This window comes from Calypte anna, chromosome 2 (genome assembly GCF_003957555.1).
Source record: "Calypte anna isolate BGI_N300 chromosome 2, bCalAnn1_v1.p, whole genome shotgun sequence".
Taxonomy (NCBI): domain Eukaryota; kingdom Metazoa; phylum Chordata; class Aves; order Apodiformes; family Trochilidae; genus Calypte; species Calypte anna.
The window spans coordinates 97,390,555-97,417,376 of NC_044245.1; positions in this window are offsets into that span (position 1 = coordinate 97,390,555).

A 26,822-nucleotide genomic window follows, 5' to 3' on the forward strand; every position below is an offset into this window, starting at 1 on the left:
TTAATTTCAAGATTTTGTAGTGCTGACATTCAAACAAGATTCAGAGTCTTGGTTGATAAAGCACAGGATGTGTGGACACTATTTATACTTCAAGGTTGTGATATAGGGGGCATGATAAAGATGATTAATAGGACATACTGTCACAGCCTCCTGTCCTTATTTTAACAATCAATAAAATCAAAAAGGTATAGAAATAAGCTGCAAGATCCCTTTAGATTTTTGGTGGTTTCAAGCACATTGTGCATTAAAAACAGGAAGGTTAGAGGCAACTTGATCATCGTCCTTAAAAGACAGCTCAGGGAACAAATTCATGGCAGAACGTATCTTGCAAACCAAGGAGCTTCAAGTGTCTCAAACTAATAGTAAGTGTGAAATGAGGGGCAAGAGGAATACTCCAGTGAAATGTAGTTAACTACTAAAGCAGTTAATCTAGGAATCCAAGTCTGTGTGTTTTCAAGTCTTTCATCTAACACCAAAGATACTGCTCTAGCTTGTCAAGAATAATGGAAGTGATGGAAATATTTCTGTCTTCAGATTCCAGGCTATTTTTGAACAGAAATTCAGTTTGACATACTGGTTTCTCTTGTTGATAAAAATCAACACAGCTCCATAAAATATACTTGTTAAGAATTGTAATCAAACACTATTAAGAGTCAGAGAAGGAAACTAGAGAAAAATAATTAAGCTATAGCTGTGTATAATGAAGCAGGAGGGAATCCAGTACCCAGATTGTCTGGTTTTATGTTGCATCAAAATTAATATTTCATTTCGAAATGATCTTTCTGTATTTACTTCTAAGACTGTAATTATATTCTTTTTAAAGCATGGGTGGAATTTGTGATTCTGTTTCTGAAGTTAATAAAACAAAAAACAAATGCAAAACGTGAAGGAAATTTTTCCTAAATTATTACTCACACAGGTACATTGACCTTGGTCATCAGCAGCTTGTACCATAACAGCTGTAACCTTAGCTCCTTAACCAAAAATTCTCTTCCAGACTCTTTTCCTATTCACAATGCTATTTACTTTTTTTTTTTTCAGGTGGGTTGGACGGGACCTCAGAGATCATCAAGTCCAACCCTTGATCCACTACCACTGCGGCTACCAGACCATGGCACTGAGTGCCACATCCAGTCTCTTTTTAAATATCTCCAGGGATGGAGAATCCACCACCTCCCTGGGCAACCCATTCCAATGTCTGATCACCCTCTCCATAAAGAAATTCTTTCTAATATCCAACCTAAACCTCCCCTTTCTTGTCCTTAGTTACAAACTCCTCACCCTTTAATGCTCTTAATGAGTCTTCTCCTGAAGACAAATTGGTTTTAAGACAGAAATTTCACCTGTTCTGCCACTTCTGCATTTTCCTTCCACTGCTACAGAATTCTGATCCAAAGAAAAATATCATTCACTGCTTCATGCTTAGTTCAGATCTAAAGCAAAGATCCCCTAGGAAAAACTAGAGACCAACAAGAACAGAAAGAATGGCAACAGCTATCATCACCCACAAAAAGCAGAGATCCCTTCGCACTGTCTTTTAGTAAGTCAGACAGTATCACAGTCCTTTCCTTCATTGATCGACATATTTATGCCAAAGGTAGCTTGTAAAACTCTATCCCCTTTTTCTCTTCCTCCCCCAAAAAGGCTTTCCTAGCTGATGAGTAGTCAGGAACAAAACTGTGCCAGAACAGTATCTCACAAAATCTTATATAAGTCATTACTAAGGAATATCACTGCTGCTAGGTTGCTCTGCAGACAGTAGATTCAGAGTAAAGATCCTGTGATGCAAAATGTGTGGATAACAGAAGTAAAGAAAATAGTGATATTTCAGATGCACTTGTGAAAGCTGACTGCAAATGCAGTTAATTGGCCTGGGTGTGAATGGATAAGTACCTTGTGAGACATTGTGACTGAGTGCAATCTTATAAAAAGAGCTAGGAATTAACCATGTTTGGAAACCCTGCTTCCATAGTATCAAATACACAAAAGGAACTGCTGCTGCTTTATAAAGCATGTAGATTTGACAGTTATACGTCAGGAAAAAAAATTAGCATGGGCATATGCTACATTCTGCAAACACAGAACTAACACCTCTAATACTGATACACTGAACTTTATTTAAAAATGCTGAACATGTCATTTCCCACAGAGTCCTTTCTCCTGAAGTCATAGCACTGCAAAAGCTACCTCCTTATAATGGAAAAATTGCTTCAAATACTTAGCATGTTCGTTTAGGGACGCTTATGTAAATTTTTGTCTGAAGTTGTTCTGTTATGACAGAAAATTCTTTGTCAGTTGTTAAAATCTCTATTAAAAGTTACATATAATTGTCCTTAAAATCAGTGAAAATATTTGCAACACCTCTGAATTTCCTGTGTCCAGCCACAGGTGACTTACATTACTTTCTCCCTCTTCATTTCTGAAGGATGCTCCATAGAAAAAAATGTCCCATGGCATTGTGTGCCATGTGGTACACTGAGAATTCTCTGACATTTCCTGTTCACTGAAAATGTCCCCAGTTGAAATGCACTTTTTCAGTTATTTTGTACCTGCATAATGTCATCTGTGCACATCTAAGGCTCAGAAAATTTTGCTAGCTGGCAAAGTCTACTGACAAACAAATCAATGGTTTTCATTTTGCTGTTGGCACACCTGACAGGGTATGTGACTATCAGACGTCAAATTCTTTTTAGGCTGGCTTTATTGATCAATTCTATCCAGCATGTTTAAAGCCTTCCTTTTTATTTTGAAGTATATAGAAAATGTCTTGCTGCTCAAGGTGCCACAGATGCTGAGTTATTTATTGTCACTTGCTATTAGTGTCCTTACTGGCAACTGTATGGTAATCATGTCTCTTTTCTTCCTTTCAGCCAACTTCTGTCAAGTACCCTTTCTCATACCTATACACATTAAATAGTCTCACACAGGGCTAGTAAAATGTTCCAAACAAGGTGATTGTGGCTACTGTTAATACTGTCTTGTATGGACCTTTCTAATATATCATGAAAAACTATTATTGTTTTAAGGACAAAAGAATGAACTGACAGACCTTGATTTACTCCTTTTCGTGTTCATTTAGAGGTTTTGTTTAGGATAAAATTTTATGCTTTTTCTCACTAGAGAGCTGAATCTGCCATACTTTTGACATCCCAGGCCCCTGGTGTTCCCATTCCATACCAGATGTGCTTACCCAGCTTTGCTATTCTATAAACGTGTGGTAAGTTGCAGCACCACAGTCACTCCTGCATCCAATAAATCTCGTTTGTCATGAGATTTCAAGAAAAGTTCTGAGCCTGTAGCAAAAATCTGTATCTTTTATACTTTACCTGCTTGACTTGGTACTTCACAAAATTATCTAAATTTCCAGTAACCAGAACTGCTTCTGCACCATGTAGTTAATCAATAAGACCCTAAAGAACAGCAAGTATCATACAGTCAGTCCACACAAGCTGGCGTGTGCCTTGAGGTTTGCCTGAATCAGTACATTACTTCTTCACAAGAGCTAAGGATAGCCTTTAGGCACATGGGCTCTCTGCCTTTAGTATACTGTATGTATATCCTTACTATTCTGTAACTTACTGCTGTCTTGGCAGTTTCTGATAAAGGTGAATTCAAATGTTTCTGTGGCTTGATTTATAGCCAGGAGCACACACAGGTCTGCTGCAAGTGGAAGCCCATGCAGACTGTCTGTGAATCAGAAGATCTGGGTCATTGATTATTCTCAACTCCAATGAAATCAGATTTTAAATTTTTGCTTCATAAAGCAGGGTTTTTCCTATCTTTATCACAGTATGACAAAATTATTCTGGTTGGAAAAGACTTTTAAGATCATCAAGTCCAACCATTAACCCAGTTGAGTTGAATAATGATCATTCAACCACATCCCTGAGCATCATATTCCAGTGCTTAATTACCCTTTCAGTGAAGAAGTTTTTGCTAATATTGGATCTAAACCTTTCCTGAAACAACCTGAGACTGTTTCCTCTTGTTTTGTTGCTTGTTACTTGAGAGACCAGCCCCCAACTCACTACAACTTCCTTTCAGGTATTTCTAGAGAGTGATAAGGTCTCCCCTCAGCTTCTTTTTCACCTGACTGAACAACCTCAGGTCCCTCAGACTTCTAGGAAGTGATAGCGGCTTCTGCCAAACACTTGTATGAACAAAATTTGGTTTTCTGACTCTTCACAAAAAGCAAATACATTACAAACAAAGAAGATTCTGTGTTAGATTCACACGAATGCTTACAGAGTTAGTACTGAAGTTAACTTGTCTTCACTCCTCATTTAAATGATCCCATTAGCATTATCATCTGAAAAAACAAAAGAAATTATGTTGTTATTTACTTTTACTGCACATATGGAGACACTGAGGTTTTCTGGGTGACAGTTTCACAGATGGGCACACCCTATGTTTGTGGCATGAGTCCTTAGGAAGCTGCCCTGATGCACAGGATTCATCCCTGATGATAAGTACCCATCCTAGAAATGCTTATCCCAATCAATAACTCAACAGTTCATGACATGTTTGCTAGTGTGGGTGACAATGGAAAATCTTAGTTAAAACCTCCTGTTGTTCTTCACGTTTCCAGTTCACAGCTGAAGAATTATTTTCCTTCACAGTTGTGAAAGTTCAGATTCCCCACAGTGCAGTTTTGTTGCACAGACAAATAGACATAAATTTCTGTCTCGCTCACCCTACTAGAAGAATTACCAGAGAGTGGAAAACCTGTCTAAAAAAGTGAAAAACAAGAATTGTATCTTTGCTCATGTGAGTACCAAAGATCTTTGTATGTGGACATATATGTGTATTCATACATATAAATATGCATATGTGTAGCCATACATAAATGTACATGTCTACAGATATAGAGAGTCATACACTCTCTAAGAATCAGATATTCTTTTTAATATTGTGAAGGGACAACATTAAAAAATCATGAGCAAATAACATTTCTGTGATGTTGCCTCCCAAGTTCCAGATTTCTTTACCTTAATTACTGGTCCTGCTTGTCTGTGCTATGACATCACGTCAAGGAAGTGCATGACAAAAATGCAGGAAAAAAATATATGTAAGTGTGGAGTTTGATGATTTTTAAATGCTTAATTTTTCGAAGTTCATAACGTTTTATAATACACTAATAATAATAATAATTTAATGCATAAAATGTCACATAGAAAAATAGGTTTTTTTCTTATTCTTTTGAAAGTATTATTTATGTCTTTTATCAAAGGCAAGCCAATGTGTTGGTATACAGCTTTTACTTAGGACTAAAAAAACCTACCTAATTTTATTTCAAAGGGATGTTTTATATGTGTCCTGTATATACATATTTTACATGTGTATATATTATATTGCATTTTTATTTAATTTTTCTACTAGTGCTATTTTCAAATTACCTCTAAATTTACTTAGTACTCTTAATTTTTTCTATTTTTGCTTTCTCATTAAATTTATTCCTACTGCTCCTCATCCTTTTTTATTTTTTAACCTCTCTTTATTGATATGAGAGCCAAGTTATAAATTCTGAGCTGTAATTTTGAACCTATTACGCTGATTGGAGCTTGAAATTGGCTAGAATTAGCTTATTTGCTCAGCATTGCAAAAAGACAAATACTGGTAATTCCTGAGCACTTTCAATTTCAATCTACTTCAGAGCAAATTTCATGTATTCAGCCTGCACCCAGTAACTACAGTTGCTCTGGAACTTCTTTGAGAAATGGTTTCCTGACCTGTGAGCAAAGGCAATGTTAGCCAGCCCTTAAAAAGAATGACTGCAGTAATTGCTACTGTACACATGAAGCAATGCTCTGCATTAGCCTGTGGCTGATAAGCAGATAGAAATTGGACTGAAAGTCTAGAATTACTATTTTTATTACATAGCCTGAATATATCTATGCATAAAAAATAATACCTGTATAGACCTCTTCATATACAGGTGTGTACAAGCCATGTAGAGCACTGTGTAGAGGCAGCCAGACATTCAAATAGAGCAATAGGATGGATTATGTTAACTGACCACATAGTTTTACTACTGCTTGGAGCCTTAGAGTTTGCCTAGGTTATAGGCAAAATAATTAACCACTTTAAAAGATCAGGAAAACTATCAGTCAGAGAATTCATGTCACAAGTGTATGTGTAAAGTAATGATAAAGCTCATGCTAAGGAAGAGCTGTAGCCTACATTCTGGCATTTTAAGCTGCTGAAAAGTTCAGCCCCACTGAGGGCTACTTCATCTCCTGTACACAGAGTTCTCATTACCCACAATATTGTCCAGGTTAAGGATTTCACAGCTCCTGTGTACCACTCAGTTTAGACACAATTCTAGCTTCATAGTGGGGCAGCTACTAACAAAAACCAACCTTTTCATGGGAATTGAGATTTTATAAATGAGGACATTTCTTTTAAATTATGATTCATCCTGAGCTGTTAAATTCTTATTCAGGTCCGGAAATAAATGAACAGATATTCAGAATTAACACTCTGCAAGTCAACCTCATCCTGCCTGTTGAAAGTCAAGGGAATCTCAAAATAGAGTATTTTTCTTTATGCCTGAGTTGAGAAAAAAGATCCCAGATTTTTCTGGAAATATTGCAAATGTCTTACTATACCTTTATTAATCTTTCTTCTGCATTTTTTGTTTCCAGATATACTCTCTCTTCTGCTTATGTATTCCTTTGCTATTCATCCTGCACTTCAATATTAGCCATCTTTATTAGGCATATGATAATGACTAATATTGAACCGCTATTGGAAATTTTCTCATTAAAAATAGAAATTTTATGCATACATAGCACCATTTTGAATGTCTATTCACAGGGTGTTTACGTTGCTCCAAGTTCCATGAGTCTTCACGTTCAGTATTTTGAATAGGACCAATAAATAGACAGTGATTACTCAACTTCATAAAGAATACTTTCAAAATAGTTCTCTTAATATCTCAATAGATTTTTTTTTTTTATGTTAGAAAGATTTCTTCAAGAGCTGCACAGGGACAGACCAATGGTGACATCAAGTGGTGATTTACATTTTGACTGTATTAGAGAATAATCACAGTGTCAATGTAACAAGACATTTCCTCAGAGTTTGTTCTCTGGTGACAAAATGATTTCTCGCAATCTTATTTCTATTTATTTTTGCTTACTGAGTAAGGGATAAAACTGGCAGAGGGGTTTTCTTCATTGTTTTTATTTTTTTTACTTTCTGCTTTGTCTCTAGGGCTTTTAATTTCCAGTTCTGCATCACCCTTTGGAAAATGGTAAATAGCATCCACCCTGAAGGAAAACTGTATATGTCTCATGAAAACACAGGGTACGGCTGGCTGAGGTTTGCATATGGTTTGCTATGCCAAATGTCATAACTGGAGACTATCATGGATAAACTAAAACCTGCTGTTCAGCTAGGTATTTCACTTCTGTTAGCTGAAAATGTCTCCATCATTCAGGTTCTGAATTACATGAGAATTTCTTTTTAATCCTAAATAGTATATAATTTTAACACAGAAAGTGATCAAAATAGGCTGATACAGGATTTTTTTTTTTGTGATACTTGCACTTCAAGCACTTTATACTGGCACTTCCTAATAAACTGATGGAGGAAAACTAAGTTCAGAAATGTCAGGACATCTAAAACTGCATTTTCTGCAGACTCTCATAGTATACTACTTCTCAGTAAATATGAAGTGGACACCTTATTTCTTTCTGATTTCTTTCAATAGCAAATACTAGTCTTGAGTATTGCCTTATGGTGGCCTTTCACTATTGAAAGGGGGCTTGTAAGAAAGATGGGAACAAAACTTTTAGCAGGACCTGTTGTGATACGGCTGCTGAGAGAGTCTGAGGTTCAAAATCCATCTGGCCATGTCTTTGTATGAACTTCTCCAGGTGATCCTGTTGCAGCAGGGGTATTGGTCTAGATGATCTTCAGAGATCCCTTTCAACCCCTACCATTCTGCAAATTTGTGATTCTGTAAAGGAGTAATGGTGTTAAATAAAAGAGTGTAGATTTAGATCAGATGTAAGTATGAATTTTTTTATGAGAAAGGTGAAACACTGGAACAGGTTGCTCAGAGAGATGCCCTATACCTGGAAATGTTTAGGGTGAGGTTGGACTGGGCTCTCAGCAACCTGATCTAGTTGAAGACATCCCTTCTCAGTGCAAGTGGATTGAACTAGATGATCCTCAAAGGTCCCTCCTAACTCAAATCATTCTATCATTTTACAATCCAAGAAAATACATCAAGCATGAGTTTTATTGATCTTGCAAGTTCTCAACAGCAAGTGATGAATTGTATTACCACAAAGTCTCTACATTTAAACAAGTAAAATATTTTTCAGGTGTTTCAATATTGTAAGTAGAAAATTACATTCTGCTAATGGCTATAGGGCATGGAAAGAGCTGCCAGAGCCTGTGAACACAGGAGTGTTTGTGTAGTTTAAGCTTTAGAAGTCTCCTTCCTGTACAGATGACTTGTCCAAACTTTTCCTTAACAGAGAAGATGTCATTTTGTGCCCCTCTGCATTTTTTCCCTTTGAAATGTAAAAAAAAAAAAAAAAAAAAAAAAAAAAAAAAAAAAAAATCACAGTTCTCCCTGTCTAATCCTTAAAAATTCATAGTGCACTGCATTATTAGTCCTGAAATCAGCTACAGCATTAAGTATCTCCATTTGTAATCACCTTTTGGAAAATAACATTGCACAAATAGTTGTAGCAAAGGGTAATAATTAAAACAGGTAAAAAACCAAATTTCAAAGGGTTTGGTTTGGGTTTTTGTTTTGTTTTGTTTTCAACTCCAAACAGGCTGTTGGGAAGTTTCTACTCCTAAGATCTCAGTCTGATTGTGACAATTCAAATAGAAATGACCCTGTATGCAATGTGATTGACAGACATGAATATTCCTCTTTTAGCATGAGCCACAAATTAGACATCTGCTTGCAAAAGGGAGTTACAGCACTGTTTTTCCAGTGTCCAAGCACCAAACAAAATCTTCTGTAAAGAGAAAATTGCCCTTTGTGAAAGCACAAGAACTGTAGGTCTCAACAGGAGCTGTGAGGGAAGAATCAGTCAATGCTTTCAGATACTACAAGAGTCGATTGAGCCACAAGGAGCACTCCCAGCCTTCACTGATGATTGCAACACTGGTACTGTATTATATTTGGCCTGGAGACATGGCCATAATCAATGACTATTCTGGGGCCAGTGATAACCAACATAATCAGCGAATCAGTGCATTCTCTATTGTTCTTTCTTTGTGTTTAAGTGTTAGTAACATAGCAACTTGAGATAAAAAGGAATGTTGCATAAAGATGATTAACAGACAGAACATTTTTTCATAATGTTCCAGAGAAAAGTAACTGAAGAGTTATGCAAAAACCATAAGAAAGCAGAATTTCTCTGGGGAAGGCTTAGAAAATTTTTACTAGCTCTTGACTAATGCTATGGAAACACCTGGTCAAATTTATCTCCTGAAGATCAGAAGTCAGAGTTCGCAGTGCCCTGACTTGAAGTGCTAACTCCTGTTGCTTTAACTACAGCAATCTGGTTTTTAATTCTCAACCAAATACCCCTTGTCCCCATTTTCAGCCTCCCTCTATAGAACTTCATTACATCTTTTTCCACTGTATTAAATAGTCGTCTACCAACCAAAATCTGTTATAATATACCCAGCTGGGGGCAGTGGACAAGTTGGTTTTATCCTTCTCTTGAGCATATCAGAGGCTGACCTTTATCAACTTGTTTTCACAAGGTGGATTTTTCATACCTCAGTTCATTTTTCTCAAGCACTCCCAATTAACCTTCCATAGAAATTAACTGTCTATTCTCAAAGTATGAGTCTACCCTTTTCCCCAAGAAAAAATGTTTTCTGAACATTTCCAGCAAATAAAAAATAATGAGAGACAATGAAGCAATTGTAACCCCATTTGGAACTGTAACCCCAATTAGAATCACTTATTACAGAATGTATTTCATTAGGAGAAGACAGAGGACTGACCTGCAACCTGGAGGAACTGAATTTCAAAGCAGAAGCATTCATTATGTTCTTCAAAATTTGCTGCCCCTCAACTTGCTTAAATCTCAGCAAAGGAAAGTTTCTTTTGTTTTCAAATGGTGGGATAATATGGGAAATATTTGCCCTATTTCAGTGCATGGTGAGTCCATAATGACAGTCCATCTACAACAGTAGTGAGGAGTTCCATTTTTGATGCCTAGGAACTCCTTCTCCAGGCTGCATCTCTTGTACTGCTCCATGAGCCAGAGTGACCATCAGAGCATCAAGTCCCTGGGGCAACTGGGAAAGCCTCATGCTTCACCCTGCAGCTGGTGGAACCTCAAGGGAAAGGTGTTTCTAGCAGTTATTGTCAGGTGGTTAAGAGGGATCTGGCATAATGTCCAAAGTCCTCTTTATAACGTCACATCCAGGGGAGGTACATTTGGAAGTGAGACACAATACCTGAAACAACAGTGCCAGAGTAATAGAAAATAGCAATTAAGTGACAGAATAAAGAGAGTGAGAGTATATGAAGTCCTAGAAAAGATTGGTGCATAGACCACAGCCCTCACACTACAAATCTTCTCTCTGTGCCAGTTTTATGAGAAAATGCTCTTTTCATAGAGCAGTGGTTCCAGGCATGACGAATCTGCTCTCTGGAAAGAAGGAGCACGAATAAAACTTCAGTTCATTGTGCCATCTTCATGTGTGATGGATAAACTTATGAATACAATGAAGAGAGTAAATGACATTCAACAAAGCACATCACTTCTCATTAGCCATCTAGAGAGGTTTCCTATGGCAGTCAGTGTAATGTGAAAAGGCATCAGAATAATCCTAGAGATACAGGGCTATCTGGGCTAATTATAGACCTTGACACTACCACGAGCAGTGACACTACCACTGAGCAAGAAAGCTGGACCAAGTATGAGCAAGATCAGCATTTTCATACGGTAATGTTTTAAATATCCCTGCATAATCCTAAAAAGTAAGTGAAATTGTAAATTAAGCTTGGGCGATTTTGAGATATTTTCAGACCATATCTTTTCAGATATACTTAGCACATAGGTAACATTTAGGTATGTTTCTATGCAGTAGGTTGATGGGTTTTTCTCTTGTTTTCTTTTTTTTCTACCTAGCTTTTCTAATAAATTTACCTCTGATTTTCTTAACATCAGTTGTAGAACCTTGTTAGAGAGGCTGACCATACCTGTAGTGAAATGAGGCAACCAGGTGCCACTAATTGCCAGGGAGTAAGCATGAGTTTCTGCTTCAGGCCTCACCTTTTATTGGCCCCCTGGTCCTGCTCATGCTCAGTGGGGGCCCACCCTAATTAGGCACAGGTGGGCTTGACACAAGCTCATGCCCACTCCCTGGCAATTAGTGGCACCTGGTTGCCTCATTTCACTACACATACCAGAGCAGCAGAAGAACCGATTTATCAAGTATCTGCTGGTGGTGATAGACATCCTTATTAGAATAGATTTTCTGATACTGGGTTGAAGTCTTCCTTAATACTGTGGAGAGTTACATATCATAGGGACCAGTGCCACAGAGGGTTTTAAGACAGTAACATTTAATAATGGGCTGAGAGAAAAGCTGTTAAACTAGGACCAAAGACTAATAATCCCTTCTTTGTACTGAATAGGACCCAGTTCCACAAACATTGCTTGTTAGCTACAGCACAAGGCAAATTCAGATTTCCGAACTGGGTTCCAAGTAACCAGTTCTTGGTTTGGATTTTGTATTTATGCCACACAGCTTTGTGTTTATTTCTTTCCACAAGAGGGCAATAGTGAACTATAAATATATCATGCTTTTGCTCAAGAGTGTTGACAACATAGTAAAATGATTTTTCTTTTGAAAGAGTTGTCACAGTACTATAACTCAAAACTGTTAAATAAATAATAATAAATAATAAATAAAATTTAAAAAAAAAATCAAAAAGCTCTGTAATAAAATCTTCCACCCAGAGAGAAGTACTACTTATAAAGGAAATTTCTCAGCATGTTTCAGCCTGAGATGCTGGAAATTAGAGATGCATCAAGAGCTTTACTCATTTTTCTACAAACTGAGGACTTGTATCATCATTTATTCCATGCTGCATGTTGGGTTTCAGTTGTTTTATTCTCACTGTTACATAATTCTCATGTTTAGGGTTTTTTTGTCCTATGCAAGATTTATTCCATCTGTGTGTCTTCCAGTTCCATTTCAACAGCCTTCTTTCTATCTTTTTTTTTTTTTCTCTTGTCTCAGTGTAGACATTAACTATTATTTATGGATCTTTTCTTGCCTTGAACAACTGACTTGAGAGAAAATATGTGTGTATGTCTTCCCAGGAAAAAGAATAGGAAGATTCTGTGAAATTTGCAAGGCAAATGTTCTTTTAAAATATTTTTTCACCCCTGGTAAAGATAGGAAACCTACATACAATTTAGATCTATTACAATGTGTTTAACAATATACAACTTGCTCTTGGAGTATACAGAAACTATTTAAATCAAAGGGCAATTGTTTATTTAAAGTTACTTCCAGGGATTAGAGGGACTTTAAGACCTTGGATAATGCTAACCTAATTCTTTATAATTCATTTTCTTACTTTCATGCTTACTTTTATACCATTATAACTGGGGCTATCTGTACCTTTTATCTGTATTCTTTGAAAACAAATCAGTCCTGGAATTTGAAATGAAAAATATAGGAACAGGCACTTAGCTGAATTCATTCAAACTCTTTGAAAATTCTGTATGTTAAAAAAATCATATTAAGTGTAATAAAAGCTAACTCTCTGTGGACATTGGTAAATTTATGAGAAAATACAAGGGAAACATAATGTAAAAGAGAAAAAAACTATTGTGCTACTGTATAAACTAAAGGAAAGAGAGTTTAAGAACTATCAATAGGCAATTCTTGAGTAATGAATTTGATACATTGCTTTTACACCACAACAACTATGAAGTGAGGCACTGTTTATTCATTTGAAAAATGACCAGCAGATCATTCTTCAGTTCTGTGTAGATGACTGTCTTGATTCCAGCTAGGGTAGAGTCTGTTTTCTTCATAATGGCCACTATGGGGCTATGTTTTGGATTTGAGCAGCAAACAGTGCTCATAATACTTTTGTTATTGCTGAGCATCTCTTACACAGAGAAAAGGGTGATTCTGATTCTCACCCCACCCCACAGTGAGCAGGCCAGGGGCACACAAGATGTTGTGAAGAGACAAAACTCTGACAGCTAAACACAACTGACCAATGGGATATTCCATGCCCTATAAGATCATGATCAGGAATAAAAGCCATGGGGAAGATGAAGGAAAGGAGGATGTTCAGATGTATGAAGGAAGATGTTCAGAGTGTTGACATTTGTCTCCCCATGTTACACATAGGCATGATGGAACTCTGCTTTCCTGGGGATGACTGAGCACCATCCTGCAGATTGAAAGAGTTGAATGGATTCTTTGTTTTGTTTTGCTTGTGAATGTGCCTTTTTCTTTCCCTATTAAACTTTCTTTATCTCTCTGTACTCATGAGTTTTCTCACTTTTAGTCTTCTGACTCTCTCCCCCATCCCACTGATGGGAGGGGACTTAGTCATCTGTTGGGGTTAAAACACAACACTAACAAAACAAGTTAATTTTCTGAAGGAATTACAATGTCACATAAAAAGTACTGACCATTTTCTTACTGCTTTGTGGGGTTTTTTAAAATGGTTTGCATATAAGACCTTGCATGTGTCTTGGTTGAAAGTTGCTGCTCATGGAATCACCTGCATTAAAAGGAGTGATTTATTTCTAAAGATGCATAAGTAGGACTTGTTTTGATATCTGCAATATACCTCAGTTCCAGCTTCTCCAGTCACAAATGAGTTCTCCAAAGAACTAGTCACTGACCAAACCATGAAAAATGAAACCAGCCACTATAATCTTAGCTGAAACATCTGAATGTATTTTCTTATTATATCCTAAAATAGCGCTTGAACAGACTCTAAACATAGGACATTTACAAGCAAGAAAGACAAGTGTCTTGCCTATAATGGCTACCAAGATTTCAGAGATTTCCAGGCCTGGTCTGCCAAACCCTTCTTTTGAGCCTTTTTCTACTCCTAAACCATTTGCTTAGCTGTGTTGTAGGCTGCATTAAAAGAAGCATGACCAGCATGTCAAGGGAGGTGATCATCCCCTTCTGCTCCACTCTCAGGAAACCCCACCAGGAGGATTGTGTCCAGTTCTGGAGCTCCCAACATGGAGCAGTTGGAAGGAGTTTAGACAAGGACCATGAAGATGATCAGAGGGCTGGAACACCTCTCCTATGGAGACAGGATGAGAGTGTTGAGGTTGTTCAGGCTGTAAAAGAGAAAGCTCTGGGAAGCTTTCTGGGGAGACCTTATAGCGGCCTTCCAGTCCCTGAAGGGGCCTACAGGAAAGCTGACTTTATACAAGGGCATGTAGTGATAGGACAAGGGGAAGGAGTTTTAATCTGCAAGAGTGTAGTTTTTATTAGATATTAGAAAGAAATTCCTGTGAGGGTGGTGACACACTAGCCCATGTTGTCCAATTAAGTTGTGGATGACTTCTCCCTAGAAGTGTTTAAGGCCAGGTTGCATGGGGCTTGGACTACCTGGTCTAGTGGGAAGTGTCCCTGCCCATGGCAGGGGGTTTGGAACAAAGCATTACACGACTCTATGATTCTTTCAAGCATTCATCAGAGACTAAAGAGCCATATTTTAGTTAGTAGGCTGAAGTCAGGTGGCATGGTTTGCAAATTTTAGGTGTAGGGGAGGAGATGAGAAGAAAAAGGGAGTTATCTTGGAAATATGAAGAGACTTTTGCAGCAGAGAGCTTAGGACAAGAAGATTGAGGAGGCTGGCGCTCTGTGATGCGAGGTTTTGGTGACCTCTGGTAAGAACTGAAGCATTTGATCAGCACAGGAGAAGTGAGCAGCTCAATGGAAAGGAAAGGGAGGAAAGCTTTGAAGTGTGGAGTCAGAGGGATTCTAAAATCTGAGCTTCTCTTAAGTCCTTCAACTCCCATTCAGATGTCTTGCTAGCACTCCAAGTTGTCATGCTCACTTAAAAGCTGAATCAGAATATACTCATGAGTCATTCACTTCAGAGCATGTAGAGAGGAGAGATGAGCACAGAGTGCCTGATATTTGACATCAGAAGACAGTTTTAAATTAGTTATGAAAGGGCAGAGTACAGAAAATCAATAGAACTGAGAGAAGCATGTAGCAAGGATGAAACATACTTCACTCTAACCACAGGGAGAAAATATTTGAAGTAGTACAGTGTCATATATAGTGTCAGCAACTAGGCTGGTGAAGGGACTCAAGCACAGATCCTATGAGGAGAGGCTGAGGGAGCTGGGGCTGTTCAGCCTGGAGAAGAGGAGGCTCAGGGGAGACCTCATCACTCTCTACAACTCCCTGAAAGGAGGGTGTAGCCAGGTGGGGGTTGGTCTCTTTTCCCAGGCAACTCTCAGCAAGACAAGAGGGTACGGTCTTAAGTTGTGCTGGGGGAGGTTAAGATTGGACATTAGAAAGAATTTCTTTACCGAGAGGGTGATCAGACATTGGAATGGGCTGCCCGGTGAAGTGGTGTATTCTCTGTCCCTGGAGATATTTAAAAAGAGACTGGATGTGGCACTCAGTGCCATGGTCTGGTAACTGCAGCGGTAGTGGATCAAGGGTTGGACTTGATGATCTCTGAGGTCCCTTCCAACCCAGACGATTCTATGATTCTATGATTCATATAAGCAAGGCAGCCTTAGAGAGCCTTCCATTTAAGGAAGCTGTTTTCGTGACACAAAAGAAACAAGCAAGGACATGATTATGACACTCGAAATAAATGGTCCATCTGATTAGATTTATTTGGACATTTTCAACATTCACTGCTTGGCATACAGTAGCCAGTTGGACTGTTTGGTAGTCCCCTGGATGAAAATCAGAGGTGACAATATTGTATGTGGCAAGAAATACAAGTGCAGCTAAAGAATGGCTGATCATTTTTTGCATGTAAATACAAATAACTATAAAAAGATAAAGAAGAGATCCATGGAAATTTAGAGGGGGGGAAAACTAAATCAAAAGCTTTGATGTAAATCATTGCATAAACTCACAATATAACATTGGAGTTATAAACATCTCTGAATAAGAAGCAAAAATCAAGAGGATAATGTACATATATTGGGCAACGAAAAGAATTGTGATAAAACAGATGTGTGTTAAGAAGAGAAATGGCCTCTAATTTAACAAAAAACTGACCATTTCTCTTGATGCAGAAAATTACAAGCAAGAGTTTTCTGGAAGGAAGCTTCTCTTTCAAGTAACTGTTAAATTATTCCAGGGGAAAATCACCCAAAATAAAAATACTGTCATTGGGAAACATTGCTCCATTTGTCTCATAAGTAGAGACAAATTTGGGTAGTTTTCATTCAATTTTTCTTTGTGTTTATTACATGTCAGAATATATCTCTGAGGAAACAGTCGTCTCCTTCAATGATGAGGAAAAGCAAAATATTGATGAAAATACTGACCAAAATATCTCACACTGAAACATGACTTAGTCAAAAAGTCTGTGTCAAGGTGGGGACTTGGGAATAGGATAATCTAAATACACTTCCTATAGGACACTACAGCAACAATTAATGAATTAAAGTTTTTCAGCTTTAATTCAAAAACTCAGTTTAAACAAAGTCTTTCAAACACAATAAAATGACAAAAGCAATAAAAGTGTTTCACAAAAGAGCATTCACTGACTAACAAAAGTATGTATTCAAAGCTGTACGAAAGATAAAAAAGCCTTGAGCTGGTTTAAACTGTGTAGTGTATAGATAGTTCTATTTACAGTTTTATGGTAAAAGTAACCTTAAATTTTATCTCGAAGGTAAGATCTCAACAGCTGTGATACACATGGAGAACAAAGTATACATTCACAAGAATCACAGAACTTAATCTCTTTGGGTGAAAAACATTAATATAATGAGAGATTAAATTAAACTGATAGCATGATTTAATTTAAAATTGCTTTAAAATAAATTTAGTTCATAGAATCATAGAATCATAGAATCCTAGGGGTTGGAAGGGACCTCGAAAGATCATCTAGTCCAACCCCCCCTGCCAGAGCAGGGCCACCTAGAGTACATCGCGCAGGAACGTGTCCAAGCGGGTTTTGAATGTCTCCAGTGAAGGAGACTCCACAACCTCCCTTGGGCAGCCTGTTCCAGGGCTCTGTCACCCTTACAGTAAAAAAATTTTTTCGAATATTCAACTTGAACCTCCTATGCTCCAATTTACACCCATTACCCCTTGTCCTATCACTGGTAATCACTGAGAAAAGCCTAACTCCATCTCCCTGACACTCGCTCCTTACATATTTGAAAACATTGATGAGGTCACCCCTCAGTCTCCTTTTCTCCAAACTAAAGAGACCCAGCTCCCTCTGCCTTTCCTCATAAGGGAGATGTTCCACTCCCTTAATCATCTTCGTAGCTCTGCGCTGGACTCTTTCAAGCACTTCCCTGTCCTTCTTGAACTGAGGGGCCCAGAACTGGACACAATACTCCAGGTGTGGCCTCACCAATGCAGAATAGAGGGGGAGGAGAACCTCTCTTGACCTACTAACCACACCCTTCCTAATGCACCCCAGGATGCCATTGGCCTTCTTGGCCACAAGGGCACATTGCTGGCTCATGGTCATCCTCTTGTCTACCAGGACCCCCAGGTCTCTTTCACCTACACTGCTCTCCAGCAGGTCAGCCCCCAACCTATACTGGGACATCGTGTTGTTCTTCCCCAAATGCAAAACTCTACACTTCCCCTTGTTGAACTTCATCATGTTTCTCTCTGCCCAACTCTCTAGCCTGTCTAAGTCTCTCTGAATGGCCGCACGGCCTTCCGGTGTGTCAGCCACTCCTCCCAGCTTAGTGTCATCAGCAAACTTGCTGAGGGTACACTCTATACCCTCATCCAAGTCGTTGATGAAGATATTGAACAACACCGGTCCCAGTACCGACCCCTGAGGGACTCCACTAGTCACACACCTCCAACCAGATTCTGCCCCATTGACTACAACTCTCTGACTCCTTCCTTTCAACCAGTTCCTGATCCACCTCACTACCTGATCACCAAACCCATACTTGGTCAACTTATCTACAAGGATGCTGTGAGAGACGGTGTCAAATGCTTTACTGAAATCAAGATAAACCACATCTACCGCTCTTCCATCATCTATCCACCTAGTAATTTCCTCATAGAAGGCTATGAGGTTAGTCAAACATGATTTACCCTTGATAAAACCATGCTGACTGCTCTTGATGACCCCCATGTCCTTGATATGCCTGGAGATAGCGACAAGAACAAGTTGTTCCATCACCTTTCCAGGGATGGAGGTGAGGCTGACCGGTCTATAGTTACCCGGGTCCTCCTTTTTGCCCTTTTTGTAGACTGGAGTGACATTTGCTATTCTCCAGTCCTCAGGCACCTCTCCTGTTACCCATGACTTACTGAAGATGATGGAGAGTGGCCTAGCAATGACCTCCACCAGTTCCCTCAGCACCCTTGGATGCATTCCATCTGGACCCATCGACTTATGGATGTCCAGATTACTCAGCTGATCCCTAACCCAATCCTCATCTACTATGTCAAGCTCCTCATCTATCTCGACTACTTCTGGGGCTAAATGAATCTGGGGCTTGAATTGTGTCATGAGATGATACAAATCCAGAAGACTTCTCATATGGATAAAGATCACTATTATGGAGTACAGTCAGAGAATTCTCTTTTTTTTTTAATAATTCATTATAATACTTTTAGTTGTATTTTTCTTCATCTTGGTGGTATTTTCTTTTTTAGACTGATGAGCAATACATTAAATTAAGCAAAAGAAATCCTTTTTCTTTTTTTTTTCCTTCCACAAAGCAAGTGTTATTTCCTATTCTCTCAGAAAATATGAACTAAAAAACGTCATTTGATGGAGATTGTGGGTGTACACACCTGAAATTACACAGCTTCCAATTGATCCAAATGACTTTGAAGCAGGGCTAGCTTCAGGGAAACTAATGAATTTCTACATTGTTAGTATCTCTGTACTTCCCTTAATTTACTCTTCCTCTGTGTGTGCAATCAAATTTAGAACAGAAATTTCATCTGAATTAGAAAAAGGCTGACCTTAGATTCTGGCATAGGCTAAGAATTTTGATTTAAAAAAAAATCAAAAAATTATAACTGAAGTTTTAAAAAGACAATAAAGGACAGCTGCAAAGTCAGGTGTGTAACCTGCAACTTCTGGATGCTGAAATGTTGTGACATAATAGATATTTTTGAAATATGTTGGAATGAAAAAATCTGTTTGAACTGTCATAGATGTGCATAATTTCTACATCATGCATTTACAGAGCTGGTGAAACAGTATGAGCCTTGGAGAACTTCATCAGAGAGAATCAAATATTTCGAGTGGGAAAAAGGCCCCTATACTAATCAACTACTGAGTTACACAGGAAATGGGTGTATTATCAGTTAAACTACATCCACAATGTTATACTACGGTATTCAAATACGGTGATAAAATGTTTAGTGGCAATGGCTAAGAACTGCATGTTTTTACCTTTGAGGAACAGACACCAGTCACCATATAAAAGCAGTATTAAGAGGAAACCTAAATGACCAGAGATTGGAAGAGGCTTTTTCCACCTAGCAAAAAGAATATGCAAAATGATTAGCACTTCCTGTAAATATATCAAAGTATAAAGAGTTGTTTTCACTCAATATAATGCTATTACAGCAGCAAAATTGCATACACTGGCTAATGTATGTTGTATTGATAAAGGGCTTCCATTTTTGGACTGCGTAAGTCTCGGTAGCAGAAGGCAAAGTGAAGACAAAAACATGTAACTAATTTGAATACAGTGCTTCAGAGATGACCAAAAAAACCCAGCGTTGCCTTTAGTAGCAAAGAAATCAATCCACATGCCCCAGGTGACTGACATCAACTTGACATCCTCTTGTCTTACATTCTGCAACTGCCAGCTGTGAAGTGTCCTTGAGAAACCAGTCTTCTGTCGTCAAGTAAAATTCTAAACTGTGTGGATAACCAGACTATAGATAGTGGTAATTATCATCTTATTTAAAAGTGAAAGGCATTAGGAGATTAGTTAGATAAGCATGTCATGGGTGGATGATTAAACAATAGAATATGTAGTTTGAAATTCCTGTCATATTCCACATAAGCTTAATACAATATGATGGGTTATCCATCTTAAAATACTTTTTCTCCTCTTTCTCTGGCTATACATGGTACATATGCATCTAAATAAACCGCAAAAATTTAAAATATATAAATATCAGCATATATGAAATACAGACTTGTGATATGTTTCACCTTAATCATGTTTTAAACTGAAATCAAATGAACAGCCTGTTAGTATTCAGAACAATATATAATCCCTTCCCTTCAGCATTTCTTCGCCTGTCCCTGTTTGCTTCAGCATCCTGGGAGGATTCCATCCATTAGTCTACCCATTGTCCTGATCCGTGCCAGCCCATATCTGTGTGTTCCTGCCTCCAGCTCCCGACTGCTGCCGACTCCAGGAGTCCAGCCTGGACTTTCCCAGGGCTGCCCTGCAGCCTCGGTGGTGACGTGAGAGTTACTGGAGGCAAAGAGCGGAGGACTGTGGTATTGTTTTTCTGTATATTTGTATATATTTAATACTTCTACCTTTTCATCATGACTGTTACATTAATGCTGTGCTGTTTAGTTTCCAACCCACAAGTCTCTCTCCCTTATTCTCTCTTTTATCAAGGAGGCAGGGGGATTAATGGAGAGCATCTGTCACCCAGGTAATTGCAGGTCCAGCATTAAAACGTGACACTCCCAGATACTGAAATCAACTGGCATAGATCGGTGACACACAGACCCACTGGAGGGAAAAGTGTATTTTATAGCCTACCTGTGCCTGGGATCTGTTTGTAAAATATTTGTCATGGGCTGTGAGAGCAGAATAGAACACTGTCACAGTTCAGTAGCACGTACAATCATATTGGAAAATTCAAAAAAGTTTCTGGCCATTTTAATTCACTATTATAGATGAAGCTGTGAGAGGCCAGATCAGGTTAAGTAGAGTGTTTCAGGAATATAATTTGGACAATTGTAAATGGACTATCATGAGAGAGGGAAAAACTAGAGCTTCCCAATTTCAAGCTCTAATGTATATAGTAATCACCACTAAAGCAAAAGATTAGTTTTTAAAATATTTTCATAAATCTATTTTTTTTAAATCTCTAAATATGTAGAGATAATCTTATCTAACCTAATCTAGTTTAATCTAAACTATTAAATATATATTATTTATCAAACATATTTAAAATGTTATCTAATATATTAAAATATCTCCGAAAAGAGATATTTGGAGGAATGTGAGTTATACTACAAGTCCTGTCAAACAATTGGCTTGTTATACGTTGGTTTGGAGGTATGTATTAGTGTCATTGTTGGAAAAAGCATGAGTCAAATGATGCAGACTGAGTATTTTAAATGCAGACTTAATTTTTTTAGTATTGAGACCAAACAAAATTTTGAAGTCTGCTGGAGAATACTAAATAATCTAAATATCAACCTAGGAAATTAGCATGGGCTAGAGACATTCCTGGGGTAAATCTGTATGATTCCTTTGACTTTAGAGACTAGACTCAGTCTAGTGAGCCTAATTGTCTGTCCTCTTTTAATAACTGTGGTCATCTCAAAGAAAACAGAATATCAATTAACAACAACAACACTAAAGCTGAGAAAAGTAGTATATCTGCCATCAATATCAGAGAATGATACTTTCAGCCCTTTCTGAATCACTCTTGTTGCTCTCTTTATTATTGTTCTGCACATCTTTAAATTGCCTCCTTCCATCACACCAGTATAAATCAAGAGCAGATCCACTGAATTGAGCATTTCCAGTAAATTCAGTGAATTCACATCTAGAAACAAAAGGGAAAGATAAGCACATTCAGCCCCCTGGATAAAACCCTTCCACTATGTTATGTCTGGGAAGTAACATATGAACCTGTATTATCAATTTGATATGAAGTAATTTGGATGTACTTCATCTTTAAATAATGCAGATAGATCTTAGCTAAATAAGTGGCTGGAAATGAATGTAAATGAACATGGTAATCCTAATTAAATTTGACTAAGACAAAGTTCTTTAGAACAGTGCTCTAAGAGAGTTACTCTTTCTGATAGAATTGATTGAATCTTCAATGAGCTGACTTTTTTATAAGAGAAGGAATGATTAAAGGAAATCTGGTTGTCTTGTGAAGGCCTTTTAATAAAGAGATTATATAACAGATTTCACATTACCATTTGGGGAAAATAAATGTCTTAATCTTCAGAGGTTTAGATCTTTGTGGAAAATTGTCCAATGCCCCTTTGATCTAATAGCCTTTTGCTTTTATGTAAAGTGTGTACTATACATTAAAAAATCAGTAGGGTATTGCTATTAGTCCAGTACCATTCTCAAACAATTAAAAAAAACACTAAAACACAATAATGTCCATGTATTGACATTAGTATGTGAGAAAGTTGAATATGTTATTAGCCCTTTAAATATATATGTGGGAGGGATTGACTTACCTAACAATTTTTTTTTCCTTTTTTGAAAACTTTCATGTCCAATAAGAAGCTTTACATTTCTTTATAAATCCTAGAAGAGCAGTGTGGTATATTTCAATGTAAGGAAAATATCTAACTTCTATAAACAATTATTCACTGTTTGTATTTATAGCAATTATGTTCAATTCTAGACAACACATCTGAGTTAAACTTGCTTGGCATATTCATAGTAAAAATGCCATAACTGTACTCATATTGTGCTGTTTGTCGACACATCGAAAATTACCTAACTTCATCAATTAGCTCCTAAAAGCAAAGAGTCATCTTGATTGCATTTACAAATCCAAGAAAAAACTAGAGCTGACTTTCAGATACAATTAGGCACATCTACATGTAAATTTCCATAATGAATCATTCTGCTGAAAACAATTTACCTCATCAATTAGACCATTTCAGGGCTACATTTTGAACAGTAAACAGTAAGCAGTATAAATTCTATCACATACCTCTTTGACTGTAGTATGTTTGTTCCAGGATAAATTGCAGAATTCATGCAAGCACATGCAGGTGGTTTGTAAACGTGACAGAAGTTGGCCAAAATCCACTGCTTTTGTGAACTCTGAACACGAAGTAGTATTCCTGTGGCCTGACTGCGTCATCTAAGTGTGTCCCACCTGAACCATCGTAATGGACATTGTTATTCTGCTAGACGTCAGCAAAGCTTTTTTTCACAAAAGGTGGATTAATTGAAGTAGCTGGCACTTCCACTTTTAGCTACACCACATGTGACTCTCACTGACATCACATCTGTTCCTGTCCTAGCAAATATAAATTTGTCCTGCAGCTAACTGGAATTTTGGCAACAGAATTCATCAAAATAAAAATACATGTATTTCAGAAGAGTGAAAGAAAACAAGTGGACTAATAGAAAAGAAAACCTGGTTCACTTTCTGTTTTCCTGCACCAGTCACTTCCTCTCCTTCAACCAAGAAATGTTATCTTTGTGTAATACAGCAAAACTCAGCTTAGACACTTCTTTGAATACTCGAGCATTTGTCTCAGAAAGGTACAATGTAAACACTGTCTTAAAAGGGCTTCCCAAAAAATGTGCAAACAGCACTCTTGAACTCATTAAAGGAAGCCAAGTGCAGCCATAGAACTATTTTTTGGTGTCTGTTTCAGTTCTCTAGAGGCTGAATACAGAAGCCTGATAAAGCACAAACACAGGAATGTTATTCAGAGAGTAAATATGTGGGGGGGGGAAAATATATATATATACATATAGATATATATTCCAGTGTTTTACAAGATGAAGCTGTCTGCATCTCTATTAATCCCTTTTCCCTCCCTGACAGAGAAAGGAGAAAGAGTACTGGGAGACTCCTCTACTGCACGTTCTGCTCAGGCTGGCCTCCCTACTTCCCTGCACTTTGTACCTCATTGCAGTCATCAATCCAGTCCACTTATTTAACCATGCATATTATCTAGTAGTAACAAACAAGATTTTTGCTTCATCTTTGGATAGTATCTCTGGGGAAGAGGCAATGCATCAGTGTTCCTGCCTTTCTTATGAAGAATTCTTTTCACTTTTTTTAGCAAGCATCGTAATTAGGCACCTGCTCACTTGGAAGCCATTCTGACTTGATGTCTCATTCTCTATGAAGTTTATGGCCTCTCAGTGATTCAGCCTTTATCTGTTATGCCAGGCTAGGAGGAGGGAGGGGGAAAAACCCAACAAAAACCAAAGAAAAACTCCAAACCAATGACTGTTTTCTCCTCAGACTTTTCACCCTCAAATTGTTTGATTAGAAGGAATTCTGAAAGAAAATTAAGGCTGTTGGAAATAACAATAATTCAGGGAATATTTCCCAACAGAAAACAGCAATAAGAAGTGGCAAACAACTCAGTAAGCTTCTAGTATCACTTTCTAAAATTAAATTTATGTTGGGAAGAAAAGTTTGTCTCATCAAATAAACACAAAAATACAGCTACTTTCTATAATATTCACTGTTCATTTCAAATAGCTGGTTGCACACTTCATCTATGTCTTCAAGGTGCATCAATAATAGCAAAGTATTAATCCAGCAGGAGCCAGAGACAGGAGAGCACAAAGACAGACAAGATTTGAGGACTTACTTCAGCTCTTGAAACACATTGCTGCAGTGAGGCAGCTGCTAGTGTAAGAGATATGCAGAAACACTTCCTAGATTTTTCACTAAAAATAAATACTTTAGAATAAGATGTCAGAAACAATATCTTCAAAATGTTTAGAGGAAGCAGAGCAATGCTTGGGTGGGAGGAGAAGACACAGCAGGGGCAGAGGAGGCTGTCACTCAGCTGCCTGGCTCACTCCTGGAAATCACATGGAAAGGTGTAGAGTGAAAATCTCCTGAGTCAGGCTCTCAGCCTGTTTTCTAAGGGGGTGCTAAACTAATTTAAGGAGTCTGAAGTCTGAAGAAAGAGAGTGCATAGAGAGTTAGCTATAACTGAAAAGGGACTGGATCAATCCCCACAGCCAAGAAAAAGAACATACGTAAGCTAGAAGTTGCTGCTGTCCCAAGAACATCTGCTGTAGGTTTTTTTCCCAGAAATAGCAGGTTGTTTTCTAAAATTAAAAGCTGGAATGCAACTGATGAATCTTGCTTGTGAAATAAGAGTTTGTTATAAAAGGCTGAGTGGACAACTACTACTAATTTTGCCTCCCCTGGCAATGGTGCACTGTGAAAACAAAATTTTTTCCTGTTTTTGTTGCATTTTTCTAAGAAGACATAAGCTCAATGCTTGTCATGGTCAACCTGTCCTGAAGTGAAGCTTGCATACATTGTTTTGGTCCTTGTTTTTTCCTCACTGTTATTATGCAGAACACTACTTCCACAGAGAGGTGGAATGGGCCTTGAGATTAAAGGAAAAATGATGCTGCTACCTTCTCAGAATTTTGTTTTCCAGTTCTCAACCCCTATTTGTCTTCTTGTTTGTATGAGTTTATTCAGTACCATATTCATGGGTTTTGCAGTAACAAATTTCTTTAGAAACTGATGTATATTTCCTCTTACTTAGAATGCCCTTAATGTCAATATCTGCCTTCACAAGATTTTCCAGAGACCATTCTGCATTACTTAAATTGCATACAAATCCTGTGCTGTCTGTGGAGTTATGAGCATCAGAGATTTTTAAAAATCACAGATGAAGATGTGCAGAGATAGTATTCTGTTTTCCCAGGTATAATGGAAGGCACTTCAACTGCATAAGTAATATATGTAGGCAAAGGACATGGGACAGTTGAAGAGTGATAGAAGAGTACTAGAAATATAGTTAAAGATTATCCAGTGTAGGCAGGAGTTCTATGGTGTTACAGCTAAGCACTAATCCCTTTATGATGAGACAGTATAGGATAAATGCACCTTCAAGTACAAAAAAAAAAGGAAGACAAGGTATAAGAAAAATGAAAACATAAGGTTACTGCCAGTAAAGTGCATCTGTCATGCTGTGCATTCCTATTTGTTACTAAACATGTCTATTCTTGCAGTATGTTTCATGACAGAAACATAGATGCTGAGACAGTAAAAAAATCTTGAAAATGTTTTATGTATTTTTACATCTTTGTAACATCTTCAAACATTGATACAAGCCTAATGGATTCCGTGCAAAGCTCAGCAAGCGTACACTGTACAACAGACCCTATGACCAAAGCCTTAGCCCAAAAAGCCAGCAATAACCTGAGCTGCATGAAAAGAATTGTGACCCCAGTTGATGTTGAGGGAGGTGACTCTCCCTCTCTGCTCAGCTCTCATGAGACTTCACTTGGAGTCCTGTGCACAGTTCTGGGGCCCCCAACATAAGAAGGGCATGGAGCTGTTGGATCAAGTCCAGAGGAGGGCCACAAAGATGATTTGAGAGCTGGAGCAATTCTAAGAAGACAAACTGAGGGAGTTTGGGCTGTTCAAGATGGAAAAGAGAAGGGTCTGGGGGGGACCTATAGCAGCCTTCCAGCACCTGAAAGAGCCTACAGGTATTCTGGGTAGGGACTTCAAACAAGGGCATGTAGTGATAGGATGAGGGGTAATGGTTTTAAACTAGAAAAGGGGAGATTTAAGGTAGACATTAGGAAGAAATTAGTGAAGAAATTCTTCACTATGAGGATGGTGAGGCACAGGTTGCCCAGGGAAGTTGTGGATGCCCCCTCACTGGAAGTGTTGAAGACCAAGTTGGAGGGGTCTCTGAGCAACCTGGTCTGGTGGAAGGT